Here is a 27,957-nt window from a genome sequence, read left to right as displayed (position 1 = left end):
ACGTGTGTGTGTGTATATATATATGTGTTTATATATATATATATATATATATATATATATATATATATATATATACATGTGTGTGTGTATGTACATATATATATATATATATGTATGTATGTATGCATATATATATATATATATATATATATATATATATATACATACATACGCATACATATATGCACACATACAGAGAGAGAGAAGATCCTAAGGGTCCTGATGGAGAGATGAAACGTCAGCAAGCAAAGGAGCCATAGTAGTGCTGAAATTGAGTTCATCCTCAAGTCTTGGGTGAGTACCTTCGCGAGGTGGATCCTGTTTTTCACAAAATCTCAGTAAGGCAATACTGATATATAGACTGTATTTATATAGCATATATCATGGACAGAAGCAAATCAAAAATAAAAAAGATAGCTGGGTGCACAAGACCCAGGATAAAAAAGTGCCCATCCTGGTAGGCGCACTGGTCCCCGGACTGGAAAATATGACCGTGTAGAATCCTTAAAATATGGAAACAATCCTACAATGGGGCCAGGCTCAGGTGGGGGATGGGCCCCCCTGTTGTAGAAGGAAGTAATAGTCCTGAAAAATGACAAAAATTGATTGGCCAAAGAAGAGCCATAAAGATAGAGTGGACTATTGAGGATAAGAAAGAAATTATGTATTGTTACTATTATGTAAAAAGCCCAGAATTTCCAGACACAAGATATACAAAATGATTGAGAGAAATTAGAAGAAAGAAAAATACTTCCGCAGAAAAAACTGTCACAAGCTTCAAATAAAAATTTGCTTTCATTAATACAACAGATTTTTGAAAAACCGTATATAGATCAAGAAAGTTTGATCTCTTTGGAAAAAGAAGCCTCTGAGGAAGTGAAAAAATATAAACACATCCTAGAGATATTTGAAAAATATGGACATGGGAAAGTAAGAGAGATTTGATATGGTGCAATATTTATGAAAAGGAGAAAGCCAAGTTAACTAATATATAGAAGGCAGTTTCAAAGATATTTGAAGAAAAATACAGGCAGAGCCATCCAGATATGGAAAATTTCACAATAAAAAGACTAAAAGCACAAAGATTTAATGTAGAAAAGACCTTTAGTAAAGTAGAAGTTGAAGAAATAGAAGTTGAAGTTATGGAGTGCCTACGAAGTGAAGGATTTAATGTAGAAGGTCTAAAACCGTCTACATCGTAGCATGATGGAGTGAGTCCCCAGAACAAGAAAAAACAAGAAGATCAAAGACATGTCAAGAAGAAATATGGACGGGGAAAGGAAAAGAGAATTAATATGGTGTAATATTTATGCAAAGGAGAAAGCAAAACTAATACAAAAAGAGCTGCACCATAGATATTTGAAGAAAAATATAGGCAAATGAATCCATATATGGAAAACTTTATAATACAAAAAAAATAAGACCAAGAGGGAAAAGTAGAAAAAGAGATTAGTAATGGAGAAGTCAAAAATAGAAATTGAGATAATGGAACAGCTGCAAAGAGAAGGATTCAGTGTATAAAATCAAATGCAGAAGGCACCACAACAGGATAGAGCAATGGATATCCAAATTAAGGGGAAACCAGTGGAACAGGAAGCAAAAGGTCAGGTGCCATATCAAGATATTTTGGAGCCTTCCACAGGAAACCTAGTATAAAAGTTCATTTGAAGCTAGACAAGAAGGAAAGGAACAGGAAACCGTGGAAACTCGGATGCAGACAATGTTGAGGAGTGATAGGCCAGTGAGTTTCCATATGACAGAACAACGGATGACACGGGATGAAATTGAAGGGAATGTGCCACAAGAATATGTTGTATAACTTTATATAGAATGCCCACAGGAAATCGAAAACAAGGGATGTGCCCTCAGTATGGAAGAAAAGGAGTTAAGAGAAGAGTTGCTTGATTTAATAGACAGACAGATATATCAAGATCAATGAGAGAACTAGACTGCAGAAGGTTAATAAAACCCCACAAGTCAGAAGCTTGATAAAACAAACGAACAGAGCAATTAGGGCTGCCCATAGAAATCCATGTGATATAACAGAAGTAAACAGAATACATTACTGTGCTGCTAAATTAATAACTGATAAAATTATACCACAGGAACATAGGGTAGCGAGGGAAAGGGGGGGGGGGCGAAAGTGAATACCGTCATGGAAATATCGAATAGAGAAAACTGTAAAGCAGCTAAGACCAGAAATGTCATTGTTAGATTATAGAAGAGGGAACAGATCAACAGAAATATTAAGAAAGATCGATGTGATAAAAGCACAGCTGCAGGTTGTCAAAACTTTTTCAGATAATAAAGAAACCTTTAAAAAAGGAAACTTGCAGCACCAGGAAAACATCAATTTGGGACAAGAATGTGATATAAAGGAACTTGAGCAAGAGGGGTGAATAAATACTTGGGAATTAATGAAGGATCAGCAATAAAACATGAACAAATGCAAATAAAGCTTAGTAAGGAGTACTTTAGAAGACTTGAATTAATCCTGAAAACAGCACTGACACCTAGGAATAAGATCCAAGCTATAAATCAATTTGCTCTTCCTGTCCTAACTTATAGTTTTGGTGTGATTGACTGACCCCAAAAAGTGTTGGATAGATTGGATATTAAAGCAAGAAGGATGTTTCATGCTCGCCAAGTGATTTATAAAAATCGGTGTATACCAAGATTATATATTTTCCATTCTGAAGGAGGGGGATGGGCCTCCTTGAAATTGATTACATGTATAGATCTGCAGTCGTGGGACTCCACACATCTGCTGACCTCACAAGATCCAAATGTGGTGAAAGTTGTGAAACCTGAGGAGAATAAATCCAAGATGACACCTCTGCTTAATTTAGCCAAAGCATATCGACGTGAAGCAGGAATGGAAATCAAGCCAGAAGTGGATAAAAACCAGGCAGCAACTGAATGTGCTAAAAAAAAAAAACAAAAAGAATATAAGGTGAAGGTCCAGATGAGAAGGCAAGAAATGTGGAAAAAACATAAATATAGTTGCAAGTATAGAAAAGTTCTGGAAGAGTCTCATGTTGATCAGGAACGAATGCAGGAATAGTTAAGGAGAGGTGAATTTACATCAAGAAATGAAAGGTTTACATCAAGAAATGAAAGGTTAATATTGGCAGCCCAAGATAGTGGGCTACTTAAACGCTGGTTTACTAAGTCCATTGGACATATGGGAGAAACAGACATATGTAGGTTTTGTGGAACCAAATTGGTAAGTCACACACCTTATTGCTGGTTGTGACTCCCTCTAATGGCAGAGGGACTGTATACTGAAAGGCATAATAATGTGGTGAGATTGTTACACTGGAGATTGTGCAAACATTATGGTATCGAAGTGTCTGAAAATCACTGGAAACATGAGCCACAGAGAATCATAGAAAATTATGAAGTTAACATGACATGGGATCACCCAATATCAACAGTCCAAAAGATAGATGCTAGAAAACCGGATGTGGTGGTCCAAGAAAAGAAGACAAAAGCACCATTTATCATTGAAATTGCTACACCTAGGGATTATAGTGTCTTGCGTAGAGAGAGACACAAAGTCATATAAAATACCTCTATTTACAGGCAGAAACGAGAGCCATGTGGAAGAAAGACACCCAGACAGTTCCAATAGTAGTAGGAGCAACTGGTCTTATAAAAAATAATTTACAATCTTATTTAGATGCGTTACCAATTCATGTAACACCGTACGAATTGCAGGAGTCGTCATAACTTGGTACATTGCAGGTGCTGAGAAGAGCCCTTTTGGCTAACATCAAAGGGTGAAACAATACTAATTTCATGAACTTTAATCGTACTTACTCCACCTTTCCCTTATTACCTATTTCTTTGTGTTTCCTCTTCTGCCTCCTATATAGCTACTGGATAGTACTCCATGAAGGGTCTCTCTTGTGTTATCCTCCACTATCTTCTCCCCTTGCCTTTTCTTGAACTTTATGGCCTGCATCTTTTTTCCCCAAGAGCTTGCTCAACCTTTTCCATGCTGCCCACCGGTAGTGTTTCCAGTAACCTCTTTGAACATCTATCTCTATTATGACCGTAGCTTCTACCCTGTTTTTATGCTACCTGGTCCTTCCATACCACCTCTTCCTATCCTTTCTTCCTCTGTCATGGCTTTCCTTTTATCTCTGTCAGATGCCTTTCTGGTTCTTTTGTTCCTGGTATTTTGTCTTTCTCATTCTTATGCTTTACCTTCCCCATCTACACCATTAAATCCCACATCACCATACATTGTTTAGGTTCCTGCCAACATTCATGTGATTACTATTCCATAGTCTCTCTTTCTGTCTTTTCTAGCCTCTCCCTTTATTCTTTCTCTCTCTTAATATGCAAGCCATCTCCTTACCACCTCTCCTGCTCCTTGCTCCAGCACTTCCATGATCATATACACCCCTGCATGGTCAGAAGTCTTCTTTTTTAACTGCTGACATTCCTATTTTTTTTAGCTAAAGAACTGTCTTGCTTGTTTATACCACATTGTTTTTCATAAATGTGACTCCTTTCTTCAGCTGATGTTTCTCTCTCCAGCTGTCTTTCTGTCTCCATTTCCCTGTGCTGGTGGCTCCATCATCATTATCCTGTCGTGCTCTTTCTTCCCAAACATGTGACATTAGATCCACAGATGAACAATCATAAATTTATCCCTGGGATATTTATCATGGCACTTATCTGATTGAGGAGCCTGTCTTATCCAGTTTTCTGGGCTTAGCTGGCGAGGCATCCTTCTTAACCACATGCTTGATCTACATCTATTAATCTAAGATGTCTTCTGTTATTTCAGTTCTCTCTAGTCCCTGTCTGATCCCATTCATGAAAGAAAGCTTTATATAAAGCTCTGTAATCCATGTTTGGGTCATATGTTTGCTGGGGTTCACCCTGTTCCATTTATCCCCACCGCCATGATATTATTCAGTGGCCTTCCACACTTTTGATTATGCTCTCTGACTGCATGTACATTCTTCCTGAATAATACTGCATCCCTCATTTTCTCCCTCCTTTATGGTCCCATTTGCCCTTTGGGAATTGCATTTTAATTTTTCCATTTTTTTTGTCTTGGGTTTCATTCCTTGTATCAGTTCTATGTCTCCCATTTACTTGGGTGGTCATGGGCCCTCTTCCTTTTTGTGTGTGCTCACTCTTTCTCCCCATCTGTCCCCCACCCATTACTAGATAGCACTTTTACCCTCTCTTCCTCCTACCGTAAGAGTTGTTTTTTTTATCAGTCTTTGTTTCTCGTGTGTGCTCAAACCCTTTCCCTCTCCTCCTTTTCACGTTGTTGCTGTTTGGTATCTTTATGCTGCATCTCCCCCTTTTTTTTTTTTTTTTTTTTGGAGACCCTTGGCTTTATCTTTAATATTCCAGCATTTCTTCTGTTTCATACCCCCGGCATTTTATTCACTGTTTTTTTTTCCCATTTCTTCTTGCTTCCTTTCTTTCCCTGTTTTCTTTTTCTGCCCCTGTTGCACTTGATTATCCTACTGTAATGCAGCTGGCTAACCCAAAACTGGTAATCACAACACTATTGCATATCATTGGTTTCAGTCTAACTTTTCCCCCATTTCCCCCTCCTCCCTGTGACAGTAGTACTATATTTTCTCAGATTTTTTTCCCCATGACCTTTTCCTGCAGTCTCCTAGCTGCTCATTCTGCACCGTTTCTAAGCTTTATCCTCACATTTTAAACGGCAACATTGGATGTCCTTCCTTCATCATTGTTGCAGTATTATTCACTCTTGCAATATTCCTCATTCTTGATATCGTGTTGAGGATAGCCGAATGTCTGTCCATAATACTAAAGGCTTTTCATCTTCAAGGCACCGTACATCAGATGTTTGTCCTATGTGCAAGGCGTAAAGTACACATGTGACATATAAGCGCCTAATCCTCAATGTTTTTGCTGACCAAATGCTAGCTATGAATTTGATCTGCATTCAGTTGACAGAGTTGGTTCAACTACCATGCCTTCTAAAGTTAAGTACCCCCCCCCCCCTTGTGGTCTCTTCTTTCCTTTCAATTTAGTTTACTTGTCATCCTGGAAGGGAAAATCTGAGTGTGGGTGGCAATTTCTCCATAAAGATAGACGCAAGTGTCTTTTTTGTTTGGATGCTGCACGTGACCTTATGCAGCATGTGATTTGCTAGACCTTTGTTCCTAAGGCACTCAAGCCATCTTGTCATTTCTTTACATTTATTTGGAGAACCAGGGGTTGAAGCTTTTGGCACTGTATGCCATCCGTTCACCCACCCTGACGTTCATTAGCCACATAAGAAGAAAGCCAGAAGGGTGTGTACTTACCCTGCTGCTGTCCTGCTTCCACCAGATGTCTCCATTGGGTTAGATGAAGAATTCAAGTACTGTCCAGTGCAAATATCGTCTCTCTCTGCACCAACCCATTTGGAAGCAAACACGGAGCTGTCTGCCTGCATGTCCACCGAGCCTGTTCCTGCATCTGGTGCAGATGTGAAGGGGGCAACATGGCTGATTATATTGGAGGGGTATAGGGCGATTTCCAAAATACTTGTTAAGAAAGAAGTGCCTGGTACCCACATTGAATGTAGGCAGGGATCTGAACCTCCTTTATTTTTTTAAAGCTGATGTCCCCTTTCAGAAAGAAGCAGAAGACCAGGTATGTGGCCCCTGTGGTTAAAGAACCCACAAAGAATTGCACGATTTTACTTTGGGGCTTCTCAGTGCTCTTATGGCTGTAAAGCCCTGTCAAGGATTATCTGTTCTTGCCTCTGTTCTGTGGTCTTCCATTCCTTCCAGATGCCCTAGGAGCTCTGATTCATCTGATGAGTTAGGCTGTGGTGAGGGCTCATTGGCTTACTTCCCTGGGATCCACTCTTCTCTTGCCTTCTCTGGGATCCACTCTTCTCTTGCCATGAGGTCTGAAGAGGAGGATGCACTTTCTCCAGACTCTCCTGTGGAAAAACTGTCCTTTGAGGATACAGCGTTTCCTATGATGGAACATTTTATGTGGAACTATTCCCAGGTTTCTGACTTTCAAAAAAGTTATGAACTCTTGCAAATAGATTTTCCTCAGTCTTTTGCATTCCTACCAGTGCTGGATGCCCCCTGCCCCTTTGGGTACTTATACTGCAGCTTCTTGGGCCCCTGATTCCCAGCCTCCTACCCCTAATAAACCAAAACGGTTCTATAATGTTCCTGAAGTTCAGAAGTTTTTATATAAAAAGCCCTTCCTCTGATCCTGCTGTTATTTCTGTGTCCACTCATAAACTGTCCAAGTTGCTGGCCTCTTCTAAGCTTTTACCTTCTGATAAGGACAGCCGCCCCATGGGCAGGTATGGTAAGAAAGTATATACTTTTGATACCTTAGCTTTCAGGGCTATTAATTATTAGACCTATATAACTAGATATGTCTTTGCTCTTCTCTCCAAACTTTGGGGCATTCCAGCTGATATGTCTGATTTGGAGGATGTTTTCTGCCATCTTCCTTTTGAGCTCTGCTTTTCAGGTGACTTTTCATTCCATTAAATGCAGTTATGGTGCTGCTGGTGACGCCTCCTTTTGGGCTGCTGCATCTAGATATGTAATGAGGCATTATTGGCTGTGCCTCCAGGCTCTACCTGAAGACATCAAGGATAAATTATTGTACTCTGCCCTTAGACAACTAGAATCTCTTTACACTTCAGGATAAGGGTACAGTTATGCATGATCTAAAACAGTCTCTCTCTGTCCTGTTCCTAAGTTTCAGAGAAATTATTTTTCTAAGCCTTTTGTCTGTAGGCCTTCTAGGGGCAAGAGGGCTTCTATGAGTTTTTTTTTTCCAAACAAGCCTTCTCAGGGCTTTAAGGACCAGAAGCCTCCTTTCCCTGACAAATTTGCTTTTATTTGACATTCAGCCATTTGTAACGCTTGGCTGGATTCCTGTGTCCCTCAACTCGACTGTGTTTTCCTGTTTGGCAACAGATAACTATAGATGCTTGGGTGCTTTCCAGTTATCCATAATGGTTATTTTATGGTCTGTAAGTCCCTCCCTCCATTCTCTGGCCTTCCTCAGCCTCCTCTTTGTTAGCTCCCACAATTTCCTTTGGTTCCCTGTACCAGCAGATCCTGAAGAACCATTCAGCCTGTCATTTATCAGGTAACAGTGTTTTGTTAGTTTGTTTACAGGATGCTTCTGATTCAGTCGTGGAGGCCCATTTTAAACCTGTCCTTTCTCAAGGTTCCTCCTTCAGGATGTTATCTCTTCAGACTTTCTTTTCCTCTATTGCATCCTCAAGCTTTATCTGATTTCCCTGTATTTGAAGGACACTTGCCTCCACAGTCCTATTCACCTGTCTTCAGGAAGCTTTTGTGTGTGTCTGTTTCTTTCTCTCCATTATCAGTTTTTTGGCTCACTTTTTGGTCTTTCTACAGCTTTGTGAGTCTTTAAACAAATGTCTGACCCCTGTGGTAGTCTTCCGCAGTTTTCAGAGAATTCAGATATTCCCTTACTTGGACAACCTTTTGATTCAAGTCCTTCTCAGCACCTCCTGCTTCAGGATCTTCACTTAAGTATTCTTATTCTACGAAGTGTGGAGTTCACCCTCAACCACAAAAAGTCATCAACTCCCTCTCAGGACCAAGTTACCAATGATGGCTCGTCTCCCACCTGTCAAGCTCCTCTATTTGACTGCTTATTTCCAGTACCTTGTAATCCTTCCAGTCCCTCCTGCAGGGGAATTTCTCAGAGCTCTGGGGTGCATGGCATCTGCCATTCCCATGGTTCTGTTAGTCAAACTCCAGTAAGTAAATTTCAGTGATATCCCAAGACTGCTTGGCTCCAGCACTGCCATCCTCATATCTGGTTCCTTTCTTGCCTTATGTTAAACTATAACTCTTCTGGTGGAGTCACCAGAATTCCCTGAATCAAGATCTGCCTTTTCAGGTTCCTCTCTTACTCTGATCTGTACATGGGGAGTTTCCAATCAAGGTTTGGGAGCCTCCACCAACATCAAAGTCAAGGGTCTTTTGGCCCATCTACAACTGACTAGACTTTGATCTCCTGGTCTTTCACTCCCTTTGGGTTCAGTTTCTTATAAAAATTTTTAGACAGTACCATAGCCCTGTGGTACATCAACAAACAAGGGGGCAGAAAATCTTACCGTCTTTGTAGATATGCTCTTCTTGCATGGGAATTTGCAGTCTGCCATCACTTGGCTCTTTAGGCAGGTTACATTCCTTCAGAGGACAATCTTGTTGCAGACTCTGTCTGAGCAGGTGTAAGACAAATCTTCACAAATGAATCCTTCACAGGGAGGTGTTTCTGGACGTCATCAGTGGGGTACTCCTCAATTAGATTTTTTAGCCTCGCCTGTGAACAGACAACTTCCCCAGCTCTCCAAGAGTGCAAAGTCCTCTGACTTGGTTGGTGGATGCTACGTCTAGTTCTTTAAAGGGTATGTTTCTATATGCCTATTCCTCCTCTCCTCCTGCATTAGATCATGTGGAACAGGCCCAGAATCTTACTGGTGACTCTTTTGGCCCAGACAGTACTGGTTCCCACTTATATTTTATCTGGCCTGGGGTACTCGTCCAAAAGATATCTCACAAGCTGGATCTTCTCAAACAAGACAAGGGATGTCTCGTTTACCCTCACTTACCCACCCTTCACTTGGCACTATGCTATTCCAAGGTAAACTACCCTTTATTAAGTGATTGTCAAAATTCAGTGCCCCTTCAACCCAAAGAATACAGTAGCCTATACAGAATTTTTCTCAGAATAGAAACTATTGTACATACCAGACGTAAGCTCAAAACTAACTCCAAAAACAAACCACTCTGGTGGCATCCCAAATTAAACAGGTTATACAATAAAAGGTAAAAGAAAATTGTTAAAATCACAAAGTGCAACTCCCATAAAGATAAGAACTCTGTCATCAAATTAGATAGGCAGATAAGTCCAGTAAAGCCAGTTTTGAGGTTAAGATAGCCTCAGGCAAAAGGCAACCATAACGCCGCCTTCAGCTATGTCAGAAACCTCAAAGGTAGCAGATAGCAGTGTGCTGAACTGGTAGTTAATGGTGCCACATTCACTGAGCCAGATGATGTAGTGAATCTGCTGGCTGACAAATTCAGTTCCAACTCACCCCCCCCCCCCAGCCACCCCCTCAAGAATTACTTTGAAACATATCCCCCCAACTATAAATAAGAGAATGTTTCCTTGCTGTGCTCGCTAATGCCAAGAATACAGCCTTAATGGGCTCCAGTAATGTCCCAGGTCGCCCCTGAGTAGTAAAATAATGACCTATCACGGCTACTGGAGTTACTATTTAACTGTAACTATAATCTCAAAAACTGCTTTGTGCCACGAGCATGGAGGACTGCAGCTGTCATCCCTCTTCATGATTGTGGATCATCAACAAATCCAAAAAACTACAGATCCATTAGTCTGATGTTGTACGCAGAGTCAAGGAAAGAATTATGGAAATGATCGAAGACATTTGAAACCTTCAGTCCTTGGATCCATCCCAATTTGGCTTTGTCAAAGGAAGGTTATGTCTGTTTTATTGCCTTTATTCCCCTTTCAGATGTGAAACACATGGTATGATTCCTTGTCAGAAGAATGAGAAGCACCGTTGTCTTCTGTTTACTGGTGCACTTTTTGTTGGATAAACTTTATTTCCTCATTTGCATGTTCTGTATCCAAAAAGATGTTTTTAATCCTCCAGGGAAAAAAATACTCTGAAGACCGGTGGATGCAGCAGCTTGAATCTCACACCTGCCTGTCAACATTCCCTTTTTGCTGAGATAAGTTTGCTTCTTTTGCCTTGTGTACAGTGAATAATCATTTCCCAAAATACTATGTTGATTCCAATTTTTATTACTTTGCCCTTCTTCCACAGTATTGTTAGCATCAACTCTTCCTGCCAGCAGGACTACATCTTTATTTTTAGACAACTTTGCTACTTTCTCATGGTCAGGTTTGGAGCATACATATATGGTGTGTCCTTTCACTTAATAGCTGCTGCTGTGGAATACCAGTTCAGTTGCTTATTTGTGCTGTCATAAAATTAATACAGTCTGTTCCTTCCGGTTTTTCTGGTACAGCATAACAGTCTTTTTTTTTTTTTTTTTTTTTTTTTTTTTTTGTGTGCACTGTCTTCTAACTCTACATGTTTTGAAACTGCTCTTCTTGAAAAGCTTCATACTCGGCCAGCCTTTTCTTCATTTTGTATTCTGTTTTTTTGCATTTTTATCATTTTCTTATGAATAGGTAAAGTTTTTTTTTATTTTTCCACCCTGTTCTGAGTTGATATATTCCTTCATTGTTTCATTTATTTTAATCACCTCCAAGTACATTTGATTTATTTTTCCTCTAAATTAATGGAAGCCATCTCTTGTACCAAAGTGAAGCTTGATCTGCTATTTGCTTAGCAGGTGCTAGATTCTTCCCAGACAGTGTTTTTGCCATCTTTTCTGGTTGATTTTCTTTCAGTTTCTCAAAATTTCTTTTTTGCTGACATCCAGATTGAGAACTTACTAAGTAACTGAATTCTTCCCAAGCTGACAATATGGCTGGTTGTTGCTTTTCAGATGTTCATTGTATTGATCACTGCTGTAGTAGCCTTAGCAGTACGAGTTTTATCTTGCCAAGGATATAATGGACAGCCAGCTTGCAAACTTCAGAGCACTTTCCACACACCCAAACTGTTAGTCATTTTACACTGAGCTGACTAAAAAGACAGGTTTGGATGTCAAGCCCACCAGTGCTTTCCTGCCATTGAAGAGAAAGTTCATCTGGGTTTTCAAGAATCGATGACTAGCTTGTGCTGTTGCTTTGATGTGCAGATAAGTTCCATATGGGGAAAAAACCTTCCACATTAAAATGTGGTGTTCTGTTGTACTTTCCTGTTTTGGAGAGTTATTTTTAAGATAGGAGTCTGTTTTAACAGACTGTTACAAGACTTAACTGTACTTTTAAACTGGGTGCACAGTTTTTCCTTTCAGTTTAAATGTTGCTCTGAAGTAGTTACTTCATTTGATCTGCAACCTGTGGGTAGTCGGATCCAACCTCGGATCCGAACCGGCAGCTTTCCAAGCTCCAAGATCTGAGCTCCTAGCTCCTCCCCCCTACTCATAATCCCTTGCTACCAACCACATTACCTCAGATTGTTTTTTGCCGCGGCTAAAGACAGTTGCTTCATAGTGAAGAGCTCCTGGCCTGGTGAGATTGTTCTAATTATAGACTTTTTTTGTTGGTTAAACTTGTGTGTGTGTGTTTTAAAATCAAACCCTTAAAAAAAAAAAACTAATCTTCCCTTAGTTTAACTTTATCTCTCCCCCTCCCCCCCTAGTGTTTGGGTGTGTGTGTGAGAGGGCTTTATGGCTGAAGGGTCTAAGGCCATATTTTCAAAATGTACTGAGTGTGGCCACAAGCTTTCCCCAGCTGATGGCCGCACTCAGTGCGTTTTGTGCCTGGGGGCTGCTCATCTATCGGAGGCCTGCCAGATATGTGCGGCCTTCAACCCCCGGGCACTCAGGGACAGGAAGAACAAGCTGATCCTGGTGGGAAAACTACCCCAGGAATCAGCTTCTTCTTCCTCTCCCAGCCGGGTTCAAGCTACTCCTGTAGCTTCGGCGCCGGCTACTCCCTTAGCTGTACCTGGGACTCAACCTCCCTTATCAGGTACCAGCTCTGTGGAGTCTAGTGCTTCTTCCCACAGGGAGAAGAAGCACAAGGACAGAGAGGGTCACAGATCAAAAAGGTGGGCCGAGTCTCATTCCTCGGCTCCGCCTGAAAAAATTCTGAAGTCCCCTGTGAGGGTCTCCAGATCCTCGTCCTCTCGGCTCCGTTCACCTTCTTTTTCTCCGGAGCTGGAGGAGGAGGATAGGTCTCCCTCGAGGTCTTCGAGGCGGCCCTCCCGGCCCGCCTCAACTGCCTCTTCGCGGTCTACACTGAGCATCTCCGAAGCAGACATGGATCGGATGATGCGAAGATTTCTGCAGACCCAGATGCAGATGGGGATGCTCTTGCCCCCCCCCCCCCCCCTTTGGGAGGGAGTGCAGCCCCCATTTTTGCCCCGATCGCTCCTTCTCCGACCCGTTTTCGGGTCTCGGAGTTGTCGGATCCAGGCCCTTTCGGACCCGGGGATACGTCAGCGCCGATAGCGATTGTGTCTAAGCCGACTATACCTTCGAGATTGTCGGATCCAAGCTCTCGGGGCCGAGGGTTGAGCATCAGATCCGGGGGGGGGTGGTTGTGTCTTCGGCGCTGATTGGGTCGGAGCACACCACTACCTCTGGTCCGATTGCTTCGGCTCCGACCCGATCCTATCCTCGGAGCCAGGGAGGTTACTTTCTCAGGCTGGGGACAGTGAATCTCCCTCCGCTTTTGAGGTAGTTGAGAGAGTACTGTCGAGGTCATCCAGCTCCCCGACCGGGCCTTCGGATCCACCCATGTCCCCACTGTATCAGGGTCTGTCTTCGATCATCCTTCCATCTGGACAGCCTGCCCAAAGCCTCCAGTTGGTTCCTATGGAGGGACACCACCCTGCGGACGAGCCCTCTTCGGACAGTCCCGCCGAAGAGGTGCCTCGGAAGCATCAGTGCAAAAGGAGGCACCTGGACTCCCCCGAGTCCATTACCACGGATACGGATTTAGATGATACGGACGGCTCCCCAAGGGCACCCCCTGAAGATGTCTCCTTCGGAGACATCATGGAAATGTTGCGTATAAGAGGGGGGTGGTCTGCCTAAAAGCCCTCCCTGGACGAGTCTGTATTTCTGGAGGCTTTTGAGGCAGGCCCATCTACCCTCCTGAGTGTCCCCCCCAGCCGACCCCTTGGTGGATTTAATTACCACCAGGGCTTGGAAAGAGCCCGACACCATGGAGCCTATCCCTAGACGCCCAGACAAGGTCCTCAGCCCTCCCTCTGATAGACCTTCTTGGTCCAAAGGCGCGCCGGTTGATGCTATGTTGGTGGCGGAGGCCACTAGGAAAGAACTTGCCCAGGAAAGTTCTTCGGTCCATCCACCGGACAAGGAGTCCCGGGCATTGGAGCGTATTGGGAAGCGGATGTTTGCTTCAGCGACCTTTGCCATAAGGTCGCTGAACTACATGGCACATACCATTAGGCTACAGCATGACTTAATTAAAGAATACGCTGCAGCCCCTCCGGAGTCCATGTCGGTCCCAGACAAAAAGGTTTTTGAGACTCGAATGGCCACTCTAAAGTCCATATCAAACACATCTATGCGGCTTCTTTCCCATGCCACGGAAGGAGCCGCTAGAGCTAGCGGAGCTGGAGTGGTCTTGCAACGTCACTCCTGGCTCCGCCTTTGCGACTTCACGGACCCCTTTAAGGCGTCCTTCGCGAATGCCTCTTACGACGGTTCGACCTTATTTGGCTCAACAGTTCGCGACACGCTGGTCCAAAGCGAAAAGGATGGGAAGACGCTGTCGGCCATCGGAGTCCGCTTCTCTAGCCCCCAAAGATCCTTCTCCAGGAATCAGAGGGGGCAAAAGAAGCTGTGGTTCCGTAAATCTCAGCAATCCCGTCCTGCTGCGGACAACTCTTCCTCTAGAGGCAGAGGAGGACAAGGTGGACGCCGGCCCAGCGGCAGAGGGGGGCCGTGTAACTTTGGGTCTAGAGAACCTTTCTCGGACAGACCCGCGCAACAGCCCTGAGGGCTTGCCCGACTGTCCCTCTCTGGAGGCAGTCGGGGGGCGATTATCGGAGCACCTGTCAAACTGGGAGTCCATTACAAAGGATCGATGGGTGCTCCGGATTATATCCAGAGGTTACACTATACCTTTCACACACACACACCCCCCCCCCAAACCCAGACGTCTCCCCGATGTACCACCCCATCAGAGGGAGTCCGCAGCTCTGGAAATTTCAGAGTTGCTAAGAAAAAGAGCCATCTAGCCCGTCCCCCCAGATCAGCCCGGGTTGGGTTATTACTCCAGGTTCTTCTTGGTGCCAAAGAAAACAAGGGACCTCAGACCCATCCTAGACCTCGTCCCTGAACCTGTTCATACCCAAGGAAAAGTTTCGGATGGTCACCCTCCAATCTATTCTCCCCCTTCTGCGGGAGAACGACTGGATGTGCTCGTTAGACCTCAAAGATGCGTACTACCATATACTAATGGACAGACGATCCAGGAGGTTCCTCCGCTTCCGGCCAGGAGCCAGTCATTATCAGTTCAGGGTTCTTCCATTTGGCCTAACCTCAGCCCCCAGAGTGTTTACCAAAGTCATGGCAGTGGTTGCAGCCCACCTGAGACTCCAGGGCATTCAGGTGTTCCCCTACCTAGACGACTGGCTCCTCACCGCCCCCAACAGGCATCTACTGGTTGTGGCGAGAGATTACGCCCTCTCTCTGGCCCGTCATTTGGGCATTTCAGTGAATCTAAAGAAATCCTGCCTGTGTCCCACTCAAGCCCTAGAATTCATAGGAGTCCGGTTGGATACCCGGATCTCCAAAGTGGTTCTTACATCGGTCAGGCTGAACAGTTTGTCTCTCCAAGTCTTAGACATTCTTCGGAGCCCCGCTCCTCCAGCAGAATTAGTCCTGAGGGCGCTAGGGTCTATGTCAGCAGCGATCGGCCTTTCTCTTCATGCCCGTCTGCGAATGCGAGTGTTACAGTGGACTCTCCAGGTCCAATGGTCGCTATCGGTCCATCCCTTAGACATGCCGATTCCCCTGAGCAGGGCATGCAGGGACTCCCTTCTTTGGTGGTTACAGGCTCAGGAACTCAAAGAAGGGAGACCCTTTGTGATTCCCCCAGTCAAAGCCACGTTGACCACAGACGCTTCTTGCCTCTGGTGGGGCGGGCATTACGCGGGCAAGTCCGTCCAAGGCACGTGGACTCCTCTAGAGACTGCATTGCATATCAACGTCCTAGAGATGAAGACCGTGCTTTTGGCATTGCAAGCTCTTCATCACCTTCTTCCTCTAGGGACTATTGCAATCCAGAGGGACAACATGTCCGTTGTCTGGTATATAAACAAACAGGGAGGGACCAGATCTTACCCCCTGTGTCGAGAAGCCATGAGAGTGTGGGAATGGGCGATTTCCACCAACCGCTTTCTAGTAGCAACGCACATTCCAGGACGGTCCAACATATTAGCGGACAAGTTAAGTCTGGTATTCCTCAGCCCTTACAAGTGGTCTCTGAATCCATCTGTCGCGAAGCAGATATTCCTCAAGTGGGGTCCACCTCGCTGCGACCTTTTCGCTTCTCCCCTAAACACAAAATGCAGCGATTACTTCGCGATAGTTCCCCCCAGAGGGGAATCCCCCAGGAACGCTCTGGTTCATGCTTGGCCGCCCGGTCTCCTTTATGCATATCCTCCTCTTCCTCTGATGATGAAATTCATCCAGAAAGCCTGTCTGTTAGGGAGCAGAGTGATTCTCATAGCCCCATTCTGGCCTCGACAAATCTGGTTCCCCTTTCTGCAGTCTGTGTGGCTCCCCCATAGATTCTGGACCCCAGGCCAGACCTAATCTCGCATCCGACGAGATGCCACACTCCGAACCTGGTCAACCTCAAGCTCACAGCTTGGTTGATCCAGTTCCGTTAATGGCTAGGACTCCCGGTATCTCGTCCCCTGTTAAGGCCATTCTGGTGGCAGCTCATATGCCATCCACCAGAAAGCTCTACAACAGTACATGGAAACGTTTTTCCATCTGGGCAAAGGATAAGGAATTGGATCCCTTTACGGTTCCTGTTCCCACTATCCTGGACTTCCTGTCCCTTCTTTTTAGACAAGGAGCTAGTGCGTCCACGGTTAAGGTCCAGCTAGCAGCCATCTCTCATCACGTAGGGGATGGCGTAGATTCTTTGGCGTCAGCAAAAATATGCAAGACCTTCTTAAAAGGCGTGTTTCTCTTAAAGCCCCCTGTTAAGCCGGCAGTTCTTCCATGGGATCTTACCTTGGTCTTACAAGCATTAACAAGACCACCTTTCGAGCCGGCGGCCTCAGTGCCATTAAAATTCTTATCTTGGAAAAAGGCCTTTTTGGTCGCTATTACTTCAGCAAAATGAGTCTCAGAATTGCAAGCTCTCTGCATTAAGCATCCATACCTTATTTTTCACAAAGATAGAGTGGCCCTCAGGACTAATCCTTCTTTTCTGCCTAAAGTAGCCACAGAGGCTAACATTAATCAGTCAATTAACCTTCCTGTTTTCTTCCCCAAATTTCCAAAACAAGGGTGAATACACATTGCACAAATTGGATGTACACAGACAACTACGTTTTTACTTGCATAGGACTAAAGATTTTCGCAAGTCAGACCAGTTGTTTGTTTCTTATGCTAAGTCAGCCATGGGCAAACCAATTTCTAAGGTGACAGTGGCAAATTGGATCTCTCAGTGTATTAGACAGGGATACACTTCATCTGGGAAGCCAGCTCCGGTTGGCGTGTTTGCGCATTCTACTAGATCTGTGGCTACCTCGACGGCTTTTTGGTCTAGAGTTCCGGTAGACGATATTTGTTCAGCAGCTACCTGGTCCTCTTCCCATACGTTCATTTCTCATTACAAACTGGACATGATCTCCAGAAGTAGGGCTTCCTTTGGCTCCACGGTGCTTCGGAATATCCTTCCGTAGGGACCACCCAGGGTCTTTAGGTAAGCTGGGGACTCTGTCCCACAGGTTGCAGATCAAATGAAGTAACTACTTCAGATAAAGAAGTTATGTACTCACCATAACGTTCCATCGGAGTAGATACTTCATTTGTCTGCAACCGACCCCCCCTGCCATCCCCCGAACCTCTGTAAGGTAATGTTCCTTTGGAGATTTTTTCTCCGTCTGTAGCCTATAGGGCAAAATAACCGATCTGAGGTAATGTGGTTGGTAGCAAGGGATTATGGGTAGGGAGGAGGAGCTAGGAGCTTGGATCTTGGAGCTTGGAAAGCTGCCGGTTCGGATCAGACTACCCACAGGTTGCAGACAAATGAAGTATCTACTCAGATGGAACGTTATGGTGAGTACATAACTTCTTTTTTAAAGGACTTCAGAACAACTATTTTCTGTGGAGAAATTGTGCTTATTTTACTTTTAGGGGTTGGCAAAGTGTTTTAAAATGCTTTTGCTATGTTTTGTGTGAAAAGTGACTTTAAATACTTAAAATTTAACCCGCTTTTTCTGCTGGTCTTCCCTGGGAAAGAGGCACCATTTTTGTTTTGACCATGGAACAAACGAACAGTCCCACGGTTTCCTCCTTCCACCCACAAAAAGAAAGGGTGAACCAAATAGCCTTTGCCATCACAGCAGGCTAATAGTTTGCCTCAGCTGCAGGTGGGTGACTCTGCTGTAGCCATAGCTTGTTCCTCAGACCATTAGTCTTACCATGGAACCCTCTGGTGTAGCACTTATACCCACTATGGACTGTCGGTTAGCTACATCTCCTGTGGCTGTTGAGGTCCCCTCAGTGGGCAAAGAAAAGCCCATCTTGTTGGTCCTAGGAGAGGTAACGGGAGGCTTCCCTGTGTAGTCAGAATGTTGTGCTCATTCCTAGGGAAGCCGATATGCCATTATCACTGTTGACCCCATTTTTCCTGTCAAAAAGAAATTGAAAACTAAATGTGTATAGCTTTGTAGGCAAGTACTAAGTTACCTACCCTTTCAGGCCATTTTAAGCCTCTTCATAAGCGCTTTTGAGATTCACCTTTCTTTAGATGAACATACATGTATGTTCATCTGAAGAAGGGTGTATTCCGAAAGCACTTGTGAAGAGATTCATAGGTTCATAGGTTGGTACTAGGCTTTTGGCCCTAGGGCCTATACAAGCCTAGTCATAACTGTTCCCTGTCTATTTCTTCCCACAGTATTTATTTCCCTGGACCCATCTAGCAGGGCGACTGTGATCCCCGGGGAGAATTTCTTATTTCCCATCCAATCATCAAGGTTCCTTTTGAAGAAGGCCAAAGAGGAGCTCTGCTTGACATGTATGGGCAGTCTATTCCAGAGTATGGGGAGTCTCTGGGTCAGGAACCTATCCCTCCAGCATGTTTTGTTCATTGTGATGACAAGGTTTAGATCCCTGGAGCGTGTGTCTGAGGGATTGAGATTTCTTTAAGGGTAGCATACCCAACAGCTCTGGGTTTGACATGGCCTTGTTTTTTAAGCAGAGATCGCCTCTGAGTAGACAATATGCGACAGAGTATAGGTGGAGTTTTTTTAGACTGTCCACATAGGGCATTTGCTTTAGGCCTGTGATTTTTTTAGTGAGGTATTTCTGCGGCCTTTCCAGTTGTTGCAGATGTCTTGAGAGGTATATACCAAACAGGGCGTTGTATTTTATAATGGGTCTAATGAGGGGTGAGTGCAGTGGGACAATGACCTCCTTTTTTCTGGATGAAAAGCCCTCCGTGATGAGGTGTGCCACATAGAAGGATTTCCTGACTGTTGTGGTGATGTGGTTATCGAAGGTGAGACCACTCTCCACCTGTGTCTCTAAGTCTCTTATCACACTTTCGGTGTTTAGTGTACTGCCACCTGTGTGATAATTCACGGATGCATGTTTTTTTCCCAAAGAGGATAACTATACATTTCTTTGCATTGAGTTTGGGCCCATGGCTCTGGCACCAGGCATCTGTTTCTGTAAAGCCCTTTTGTAGAGTATCCACATCATTTGGGGATTCAATAATGGTTCCCAGTTTGCAGTCATCTGCAAACTTTGTTAGCCAGAGTCCCTTAGTGTTGGCCTGTACTTCAGAGAAGTAGATGCCAAACAAGAGCGGTCCCAGGACTGAACCCTGAGGTACTCCACTTGTCTTGAGCTGGATTTGGATTTTATTAAACGTTTGGGTTTTATCTGCCTGTTGGTTTGTTGCTCTTCATTTTACTCATTTGTTTTTGACTGTTTTGGAGCACGTACCTTGTGGGCGATATATTTTTCTTTTTGACTAATTTTTTTTCTTTTTGGCCATTTTAAGCCTAGCCAATTCTTTTTTTTTTATGCATGAAATAATGTAGCCCATCTAGTTATAGATTGTCCTTGCCCATCAAATGGTCGATAATTATACATTACCCCTAATGAGAATAACTGGGTAGATAATTGGAGGGGAGCCATGCATGGGATAAAGCATTTAGATGCTGCCTCTGTCCATTATTAAGACAGAGTGGCAGATCTGCAGTAAGTTTTCTGTTTGCTATCTGTAGGTCTAAGTTGTGCTTGAATATGGATAGGGATTAACTTTGTTTTATGTGGATGGGAATCTCTTCCGCAGCAGCAGTATCTCCTTCTCAAATTTCCTTAGACAGGAGTAGTTTACTGGGTCTGGCTCTGTGTTTAGTCAGGCTATTGAACTTTATCAGTTGATTTTTGGTAAAAAGAGTACCACCTCCTCTTTCCTGAAGAGATTCAATATTTTGAATCTGTATTAGATGATGAAGGGATAGGTACAAGTTTTCTGTGCAGTTTTTACGGCTCCGGAGATCATTACCATTTCCCCTACTCCTTTGTCTGCTCTGACTTCGGATCCTATTCTCTTGGATCCTAGGACCTCGATGAAGTCCCCAGCTCCATCCTCCAAATCAAAGCACTACTGGCCCCCCTCGTCGGCTTCCTCCATGTCCTCAAGAAGCTGGTCTGAGGCACATATGGAGAGGATGATTGGGGTTTTTTAAGGCCCAGATCCAGATGGGGGTAGTCTCTGCTTCTTCTCTTGTCTGATCCATGAGCTACCTATGTCACCCCATCAGGACTCCTCCTCTGATCTGCCCCTCAGCTTCTGTGTCGCAAGATTCGGGACTACCATGCGTGTCGGACTCTGTGCAGAGGAAACTCCCTTCCTTGGCAGCGAGGATGCTCTTGACGAGCCCCATTCCAGCCTTTTTGGAGCAGAGCGAGTCTTGGAGCCATGGCATCTATGCTGGGTCAAGGGACTGAGATTGGCCCCATCCTTTTCAGAGCCATCCCTTCCCTTGAGTGCTTCAGCACTCGATAGCTCGGGTCTGATCCCTTCTGGGGGTCCTGGATCTGGTGTGTGTCGTGCCTGTTTTTCCTCTGTAGTTTTGGCTGTGGGGGGAAAACAAAGGGCTTCTCCTGGTCCTTCTGCCTTCCAGATAGTGGAGAGGGTTTTCTCTCAGGTTGGAAATCAACTGCACAGGTCCCTTAATCTGCCCCTGTATCACAATCAGATCCAGGCCTTACTATCTTTCATCCTGCCACAAGGCTAACTGTCCCAAGCGGCTTCCAAGATTTCCCTGCTCAGGAGAGATCCCCTTCTCCCAACACTTCCCCAGAATACCCAGCTGAGGAAGTCCCTTGGAAGAAGATGTGCAAAAGAAGGCATGTAGACTCCCCCTTGGAGTCTTTAACCAAGGATACTGATTTTGATGAGGGGTAAGGATCCCCCCGATCCCCACCTGAAGACATCTCCTTCGGAAACCTATTGGAGATCCTGAAGCAGAAAGGTGGGTGGTTTGCCCACCCTCCTTCCTCTGAGGAGTCTGTTCTCTTGGAGGCATTTGGGATGGGGGCATCTACGTGCTGGGTACCCCCTCCTGCAGATGCCCTGGTGGACTTGGTGTCTCGCTGAACATAGAAGAAATCTGACACCATAGAGCCCATACCCAAGTGGCCCGATAAGTTTCTAGTTCCCCTTGCAAACAGGAAACACGAGTAAGGGTCCTGTAGTCAGTGCTGTCTTGTTGTCAGCAGCCACCAAGAAAGAGCTGCCAGATGAAACTACCAGTGTCCATCCACCTAACAAGGAGTCTAGAGCATTGGATAGGATTGAGAAGCGCATTTACGCCTCTGCAACCTTTGCGCAGAGGTTGGTAAATATCTGGCTCATTTCACTTGGCTGCAGAGTGACCCGATCAAAGAACTGTCAGCTTCTCTGAGTCCATGCCTGTTGAGGAGTTTTTCCCACGATGACCACTCTTTCATCTTTTGCCAACTCATCGATGAGGTTAATCTCCCATACCATGGAGGGTACCTCACGAGCAGCTGGTTCAGGACTTTCCCTAAGGAGACATGCCTGGATGAGGCTATGTGATTTTGTGGAGTCCTTTAATGCGTCATTTGTCAATGCTCATTACAATGGCTCCACTCTTTTTTTTGGGCCATCGGTGAGAGAGACACTCATCTGCAGTGAGAAGTATGAGAAGACCCTTTCTACTGTTGGAATGAAGTTTTCCACCCCACCTCAGAGGTCCTTCTCCTGGAATTGGCGTGGGGGGCAAGAAAATGTGCAGGTTCTGGAAAGGACCTTCAGACTTGCAGAACCACAGAGAACCCTCCTCTGCAGATAGAGGATTTGATGGTAGATGCTGCCTAGAGGCAGAGCGGGTCTGCAGAACCAGGGCTTTAGGGAACTTCCTCCCAATAAGCCCTACCAGCACTCCTAAAGCTCTGCCCGACTGTCAGTCTCTGAAGGCAGCCTGGGGACTACTAGCTTTGCACCCCGAAGCCTGGACCCAATTGACTCCAAACCATTGGGTGCTAAGCATAATATTCCAGAGGTGGTTATATTCCCTTTTCCCTGCTCCTCCAAATGCCTTCCTGACATGCCACCCAGTCAGTGGGAACAGGCAGCACAGGAAATCCAACCGCCATTGCAAAAAGAGTCATCCAGGAGGTCCCAGTCAAATGTAGAGGATTCAGAATCTACTCCCGCTTCTTTTTGGTGTGGAAAAAGACTTGGGACCTAAGACCCATTCTGGATCTGAGGAGATTAAAAGAGTATGTAAGGAAGTAGGGGTTCCAAATGGTTATGGTTCAGTCCATTCTGCCACTGTTGCACAAGGATGACTGGGTGTACTTGATAGATCTCAAGGACGTGTACTGTCACATCAAAATAGACAGGTGCTCCAGGAGATGCCTGCACTTCCGGCTGGGAACCTATCACTACCAGTTCAGAGCACTGCCCTTTGGATTTACCACTGCCACCCAGGTGTTCACCAAATCCATGGCAGTGGTAGCAGCTCACCTGAGGCTCAGGGGATTCCAAATGTTTCCATATTTAGATGATTAGCTTCTGACCACTCCCACGAGACATCGGTTAATCCAAGCCAGGAACTGCTTACTCCTGTTGTCGCACTCCCTGGGCATCACCATAAACATGAGCAAGTCCAACCTTACTCTAGTTCAGAATCTAGAGTTCATAGGTACGCAACTCAGCACAAGGGATCAAGTAGCTTCTCTTCCTTTACACCAGTAGCCACTCTGAGGAATCGGGTACAGCAATTATTAGTCTGACAATTCCCCATGCCTCGATTTGATCCTGCAGGTCCTAGGGTCCAAGTCTGCAGCTATTCTGTTAGTTCCCCTAGCCAGTTTTTTCATGTGAGTTTTACAGTGGACATTAGCCATACAGTGGTCCATTCTGTCTCAGCCCTTGTCCCTTCGCATCAGATTGATTGCCATCTGCAGGCATCACATCAGTTGGTGGATTCAGTCAGACATTGTTATTCTTGGCAGACCATTTTTGAGCAACTCCACGATAGCCACCATGACCATGGACACTTCGCAGTTCAGGTGGGGGGTGCATTACAATGAAAAGATGGTCAAAGGCATATTGTCACCTTCTGAGACTAAGTTGCATGTCCGTGTTCTAGAGATGAGCAGTCCTATTAACGTTGCAAGCCTTTCATGACTTTCTCCCCTTGGGGACTATTGCGGTACACACTGACAACGTCAATTGTCTGGTATACAAGGAGGAACCCATTGTTACTCCCTGTGCAGGGAGGCCATGAGAATGTGGGAGTGGGCGAAATCTTCAAGCTGCCTTCTAATTGCAACATATATCATGGGGAAAACCAATGATCTGGAGGACAGACTCTGCAGATTGCTCCTGATTCCGCACGAGTGGTCCCGCAACCAATCAGTAGCGAACATGATCTTCAGCAGCTGAGGTCAACCTTGCTGTGACCTCTTTGCTTCTCCCCTCAACAACAAATGCGGCAAGTTCTTTGCTCTGATCCCTCCTCTGGGGGAATCCCTGAGGGATGCTGTAGTTCACGATTGGCCCCCAGGTCTCCTGTATGCTTACCCCCCTTCCACTCATCTCGAAGTTTCTTGAGAAGGCAAGCAGATTGAAGAGCTCAGTCATCCTTATTGCCCCCTTCTGTCCTCATCAGGTGTGGTTCCCCTTTCTATGGTCTCATCTAAAATATCCTCCTTGGATACTGGAGCCCAGTCAGAACCTCCTTTTTCACACCAAGGATGCAACATCAGAGTCTTCAAGCCCTCAAATTGACCGCTTGTTTTCTCTACTTCCAACCCTAGTGAGACAGTTCTTCTGGCATCGCATAAGGCTTCCACCAACAAAATTTACAGTAGTAAGTGGAAGAGATTTATTGTTTGGGCCACAAGCAGGAACATCGACCCCTTCTCAGCCCTAGTTTCAGATGTTACTGTTTCTCAGTACCATTTTCGATGAAGGTGCTACCTTCTCCACTATCAAATTGCGGTTAGCTGTCAATCACATTCTCTGGTCACCTTTTAGACAATACAAATCCTTCATGAAAGGTGTTGTCTTGTCAAGGCTCCAAATTAGGGATCTAACTCCCCCATGGGACCTTATTCTTGTGCTGCAGGCATTGACACAGAGACCCTTTGAACCAGCAGCTAGTTGTGACATGAAATTTCCGTTATGGAAGACGGCCCTTTTGGTGGCTGTTACTTCTGCTAAGAGTATTTTCAAGCTGCAAGCCTTGTCCTCTAAACCTCCTTACATTCTGTTCCATAAAGGTAGGGTGTCCTTTTGCACTAACCCATCCTTTTATGTACCGAGAACAATATTAATCAATCCATCCAATTGCCAGTGTTCTTTCCCAATTTCTCTAACAAAGGGGAGTATGTCTTTCATCTTTTAGGTATTCATAAACAACTTTGTTTTTACCTACACAGGGTCAGACAGCACAGGAAGTCTGATCAGCTTTTTATAGCCTTATCTTCTAATAGACTTGGACAAGTGTTCTCAAAAATTACTTGGTAAAATGGATTTCCGACTGCATTTTCAAAGGATTGGAATTACCTAAACCTCCTAGGCCACATTCCACCAAGAGCTATGCATACTTCCTCAGCCTTCTATTCTAGAACTTCCATTGATGGCATTTGTATGTCAGCTTCATGGTCTAATAATCACACCTTTGTATCTCATTAGAAGTTGGAGCTTACTTCCCGGAGCAGGGTGTCCTTTGGTTCAATGGTGCTCCAGCATATCCTTCCAAGAAGACCACCCAGGGTTGACCTGTGAGGAGGAATGAAGGAGACTACATCAGATTAAAAGTTATGTCTTACCATAACTTGGCATCTGGGTCTTTCTTCATTCATGCTCACTTTCCCACTCAACCACCCCCTCTGCCTTTTTCTTTTTGAGGAACCTGGATGATGAAGGGACTATTATGTCCTATGTCTGAGCCTGTTCTGCTGGTTTATGATGTCTGAATGCTGAATGTCTACATTTGGCAAACTCAGTCTGAGGTAGTTGGGTGGATGCAGGGCATTATGGGTACAAGGGAAGAGCTTGCGAGTCTGGTTCAAGTCTGTGGAATGTGGCCAAGCCGAATCTGAGACCCTTTTGTGAGGATGAATGAAGGAAGACTACACAGATGTCAAGTTATGGTAAGACGCACCTTTTTATCAAATGGAAAAGGTTTTCTGGTTGGTGCCAACAGCATAACCAGCACGCATTCAGGGCTAGTTGCTGTCTGGTTTTACAATAGTTGTTTGAGTTACTATCCTGTGACCTGTGTACTACCAAGTTTAGTTAGCCATTTCAGCATTAATCCTCCTCTGTCAATGCAGTCCAGTGTTAAAAACATTTTGACAAGAGACTGCATTGAAAGGGGTTTTGCAAAAGAGGCCTCCAAGTAATCTTGTGGCCCCTCCTCATGATCTTAATTTTGTAGTAGAGAATCTAATGCTTGCTCCATTTGAACCAGATCATCTGAGTTGAGGTTCTTAATATGGAAAACTGTTTTACCAGTTGCTCTGACCACTGCAAGAAGGGTATCTGAGGTGCAAGCTCATGTGGTGAGTCAGCTCTGTCACATTTTCCACCGAGATAAGGTTTCTTTGAGAACTAATACTCCTTTTATACTTAAAGTGGTATCTGTGAAATTTAAGCCAAACTGTATGTCTCCCACTTTTCTTTCCTGAACCTAAACAGGAAGGAGAGAGGATACTCCATATGTTGAAGTCCACAGACAACTCTGTTCCTGTCTTGACAGAACTAAACCTTTCAGATCTTCAGATTTAATTGTTCATTTCTTGTGCAAGTAAGAAGGGGCAGTCAGTGTCAAAACAGACTATTTCCAGATGTTTGTGTAATATTTTTGTTTACCTTTTGTTATACTCACCTTAACAAAACTATTCCAGGCACAGTCAAGGCCCACTCTACCAGGGCCTTGGCTTTATCTAATGTTTTTTGTAAAAGGTTGTATTCTAGAAGTATTCTGGAAGCTGTTACTTGGTCCTCTCTGGATAAATTTACAAAGCACTGCACGTTTGATTCCTTCTGCAGGTCCAGGCCAGGCTTTGCTAGGGCCATTTTCCTGGGGCTTCTGGACTCTCTTTTCCACCTCCCAAATGTAGTTAGCTAAGGAAATCTAGCCATATAACTAAGGCCACTGCAACAGTGATCAACATGATGAACATAGTAAAGTTGTGTAGGTAAACTTACCATAACTGTAGATGTTCGAATGATCACTGCTGCAGTGCCGCTACATTCCTCTATCTCCCTTGTTTATATGTGTGTTTTTGTATGCCATGGTGTGGACATTTATTTTTTTGTTCCTTGCTTTGTCCTTTCAGGGCTCAGCTTTGTCCCTGTTGCAGGACAGCTCTAAAGGGCTTGAAGCCCAAACTTGTGTTTTAGTCATCTCCGCTCTGAGCATGTAAGGTGCTCTGAAGCTTTGGAAGAGGGACGGTTGTTATGTCATTGGCAGGATATAACCCATATAGCTAAGACTGCTGCAGCAGTGATCATTTGAACATCTATGGTTGTCAGGGTTGCCAGACGTCCCTATTTGGGCGGGACTGTCCCGAGATCAGTAGCCTGATCCCGAGTCCCGCCCTGCCGGTTTAAATCCCGGCCAGCCTCCACTTTGTTTGTTTTGTTTTTTTTGTTTTTTTTGATTGACCCGTATACCTGGCATACGGGCCAATCAAAAATTGCTAAACACGGAGCTTCTTGTGTTCCGCATTAAAACACGAGAAGCTCCGTGTTTAGCGATTTTTGATTGGCCCATATGCCGGTATACGGGCCAATCAAAAGCCCCCAACACGGAGCTTCTCGTGTTTAATGCGGAACTGCAATGCATTAAACACGAGAAGCTCAGTGTTTATTGCAGGCAGAGTGAGCTAGCTCAGTTCACAGTTCCGCATTAAAGACCTTTTTTTTTTTTTGGTCTTCAGTTGCCGAAGACCTTTTTTTTTTTTTTTTTTTTTGGTCTTCACTTCGTGAGAGACCTTCTATTTTTTTTTTTGTCCCTACCTGGGTTGCCGGAAATCTGGCAACCCTGATGGTTGTGTACTTGCACAAGTGTACTTTCTGTTGGGTGGATCAACTTATCCCACTTAACTCTGGCTCTCTTCCCCTCAAAAATAAATTCCTTAATATTTTTGTCTCCCACAACTTTTTCCATTGTTTTTTAAAAATATGCTTGATCTGTATGTAAAACTAAAGAAACTAAAATATTTTCTCTGCTTGTATCTTCTATCCATATACTTAACTGAGCTTCCAGTTTCTCAGTTTTTATTTTGCCTTTTGTTTAAGCCGTCTACAGGTATCCTTATTTGCCATAGTTTAATCATTTTTAATCTGTACACCTAAATACTTCATCTTCTTGTATCCCCATAAATGTGGGTATTGTTGACCCAATTCATGTGTAATGTCCATGCATAGTTTACCATTATAGCCTTTGTTTTATATTCAAAAATTTTATATCCCAGAAAGACTCAAAAGGTCTCAAAATATTGCACAACACCAACATGTTCTTTTTTGGATTTATCATGTACAAAATAA

General features: G+C 44.4%; 1 protein-coding gene across 1 annotated transcript in view; it reads left to right on the top strand.

Annotated features, from left to right (window-relative positions):
* PRPF31 (pre-mRNA processing factor 31) overlaps nucleotides 1-27,957 on the top strand; it is a 518,214-nt gene that overhangs the window by 125,919 nt on the left and 364,338 nt on the right. The gene's annotated exons all lie outside the window — the stretch shown is intronic.

Source organism: Protopterus annectens, chromosome 1.part1 (assembly GCF_019279795.1).
Source record: "Protopterus annectens isolate FY-2018-M chromosome 1.part1, PAN1.0, whole genome shotgun sequence".
Taxonomy (NCBI): domain Eukaryota; kingdom Metazoa; phylum Chordata; order Ceratodontiformes; family Protopteridae; genus Protopterus; species Protopterus annectens.
This window is presented reverse-complemented; position numbering and strand designations above follow the sequence as displayed.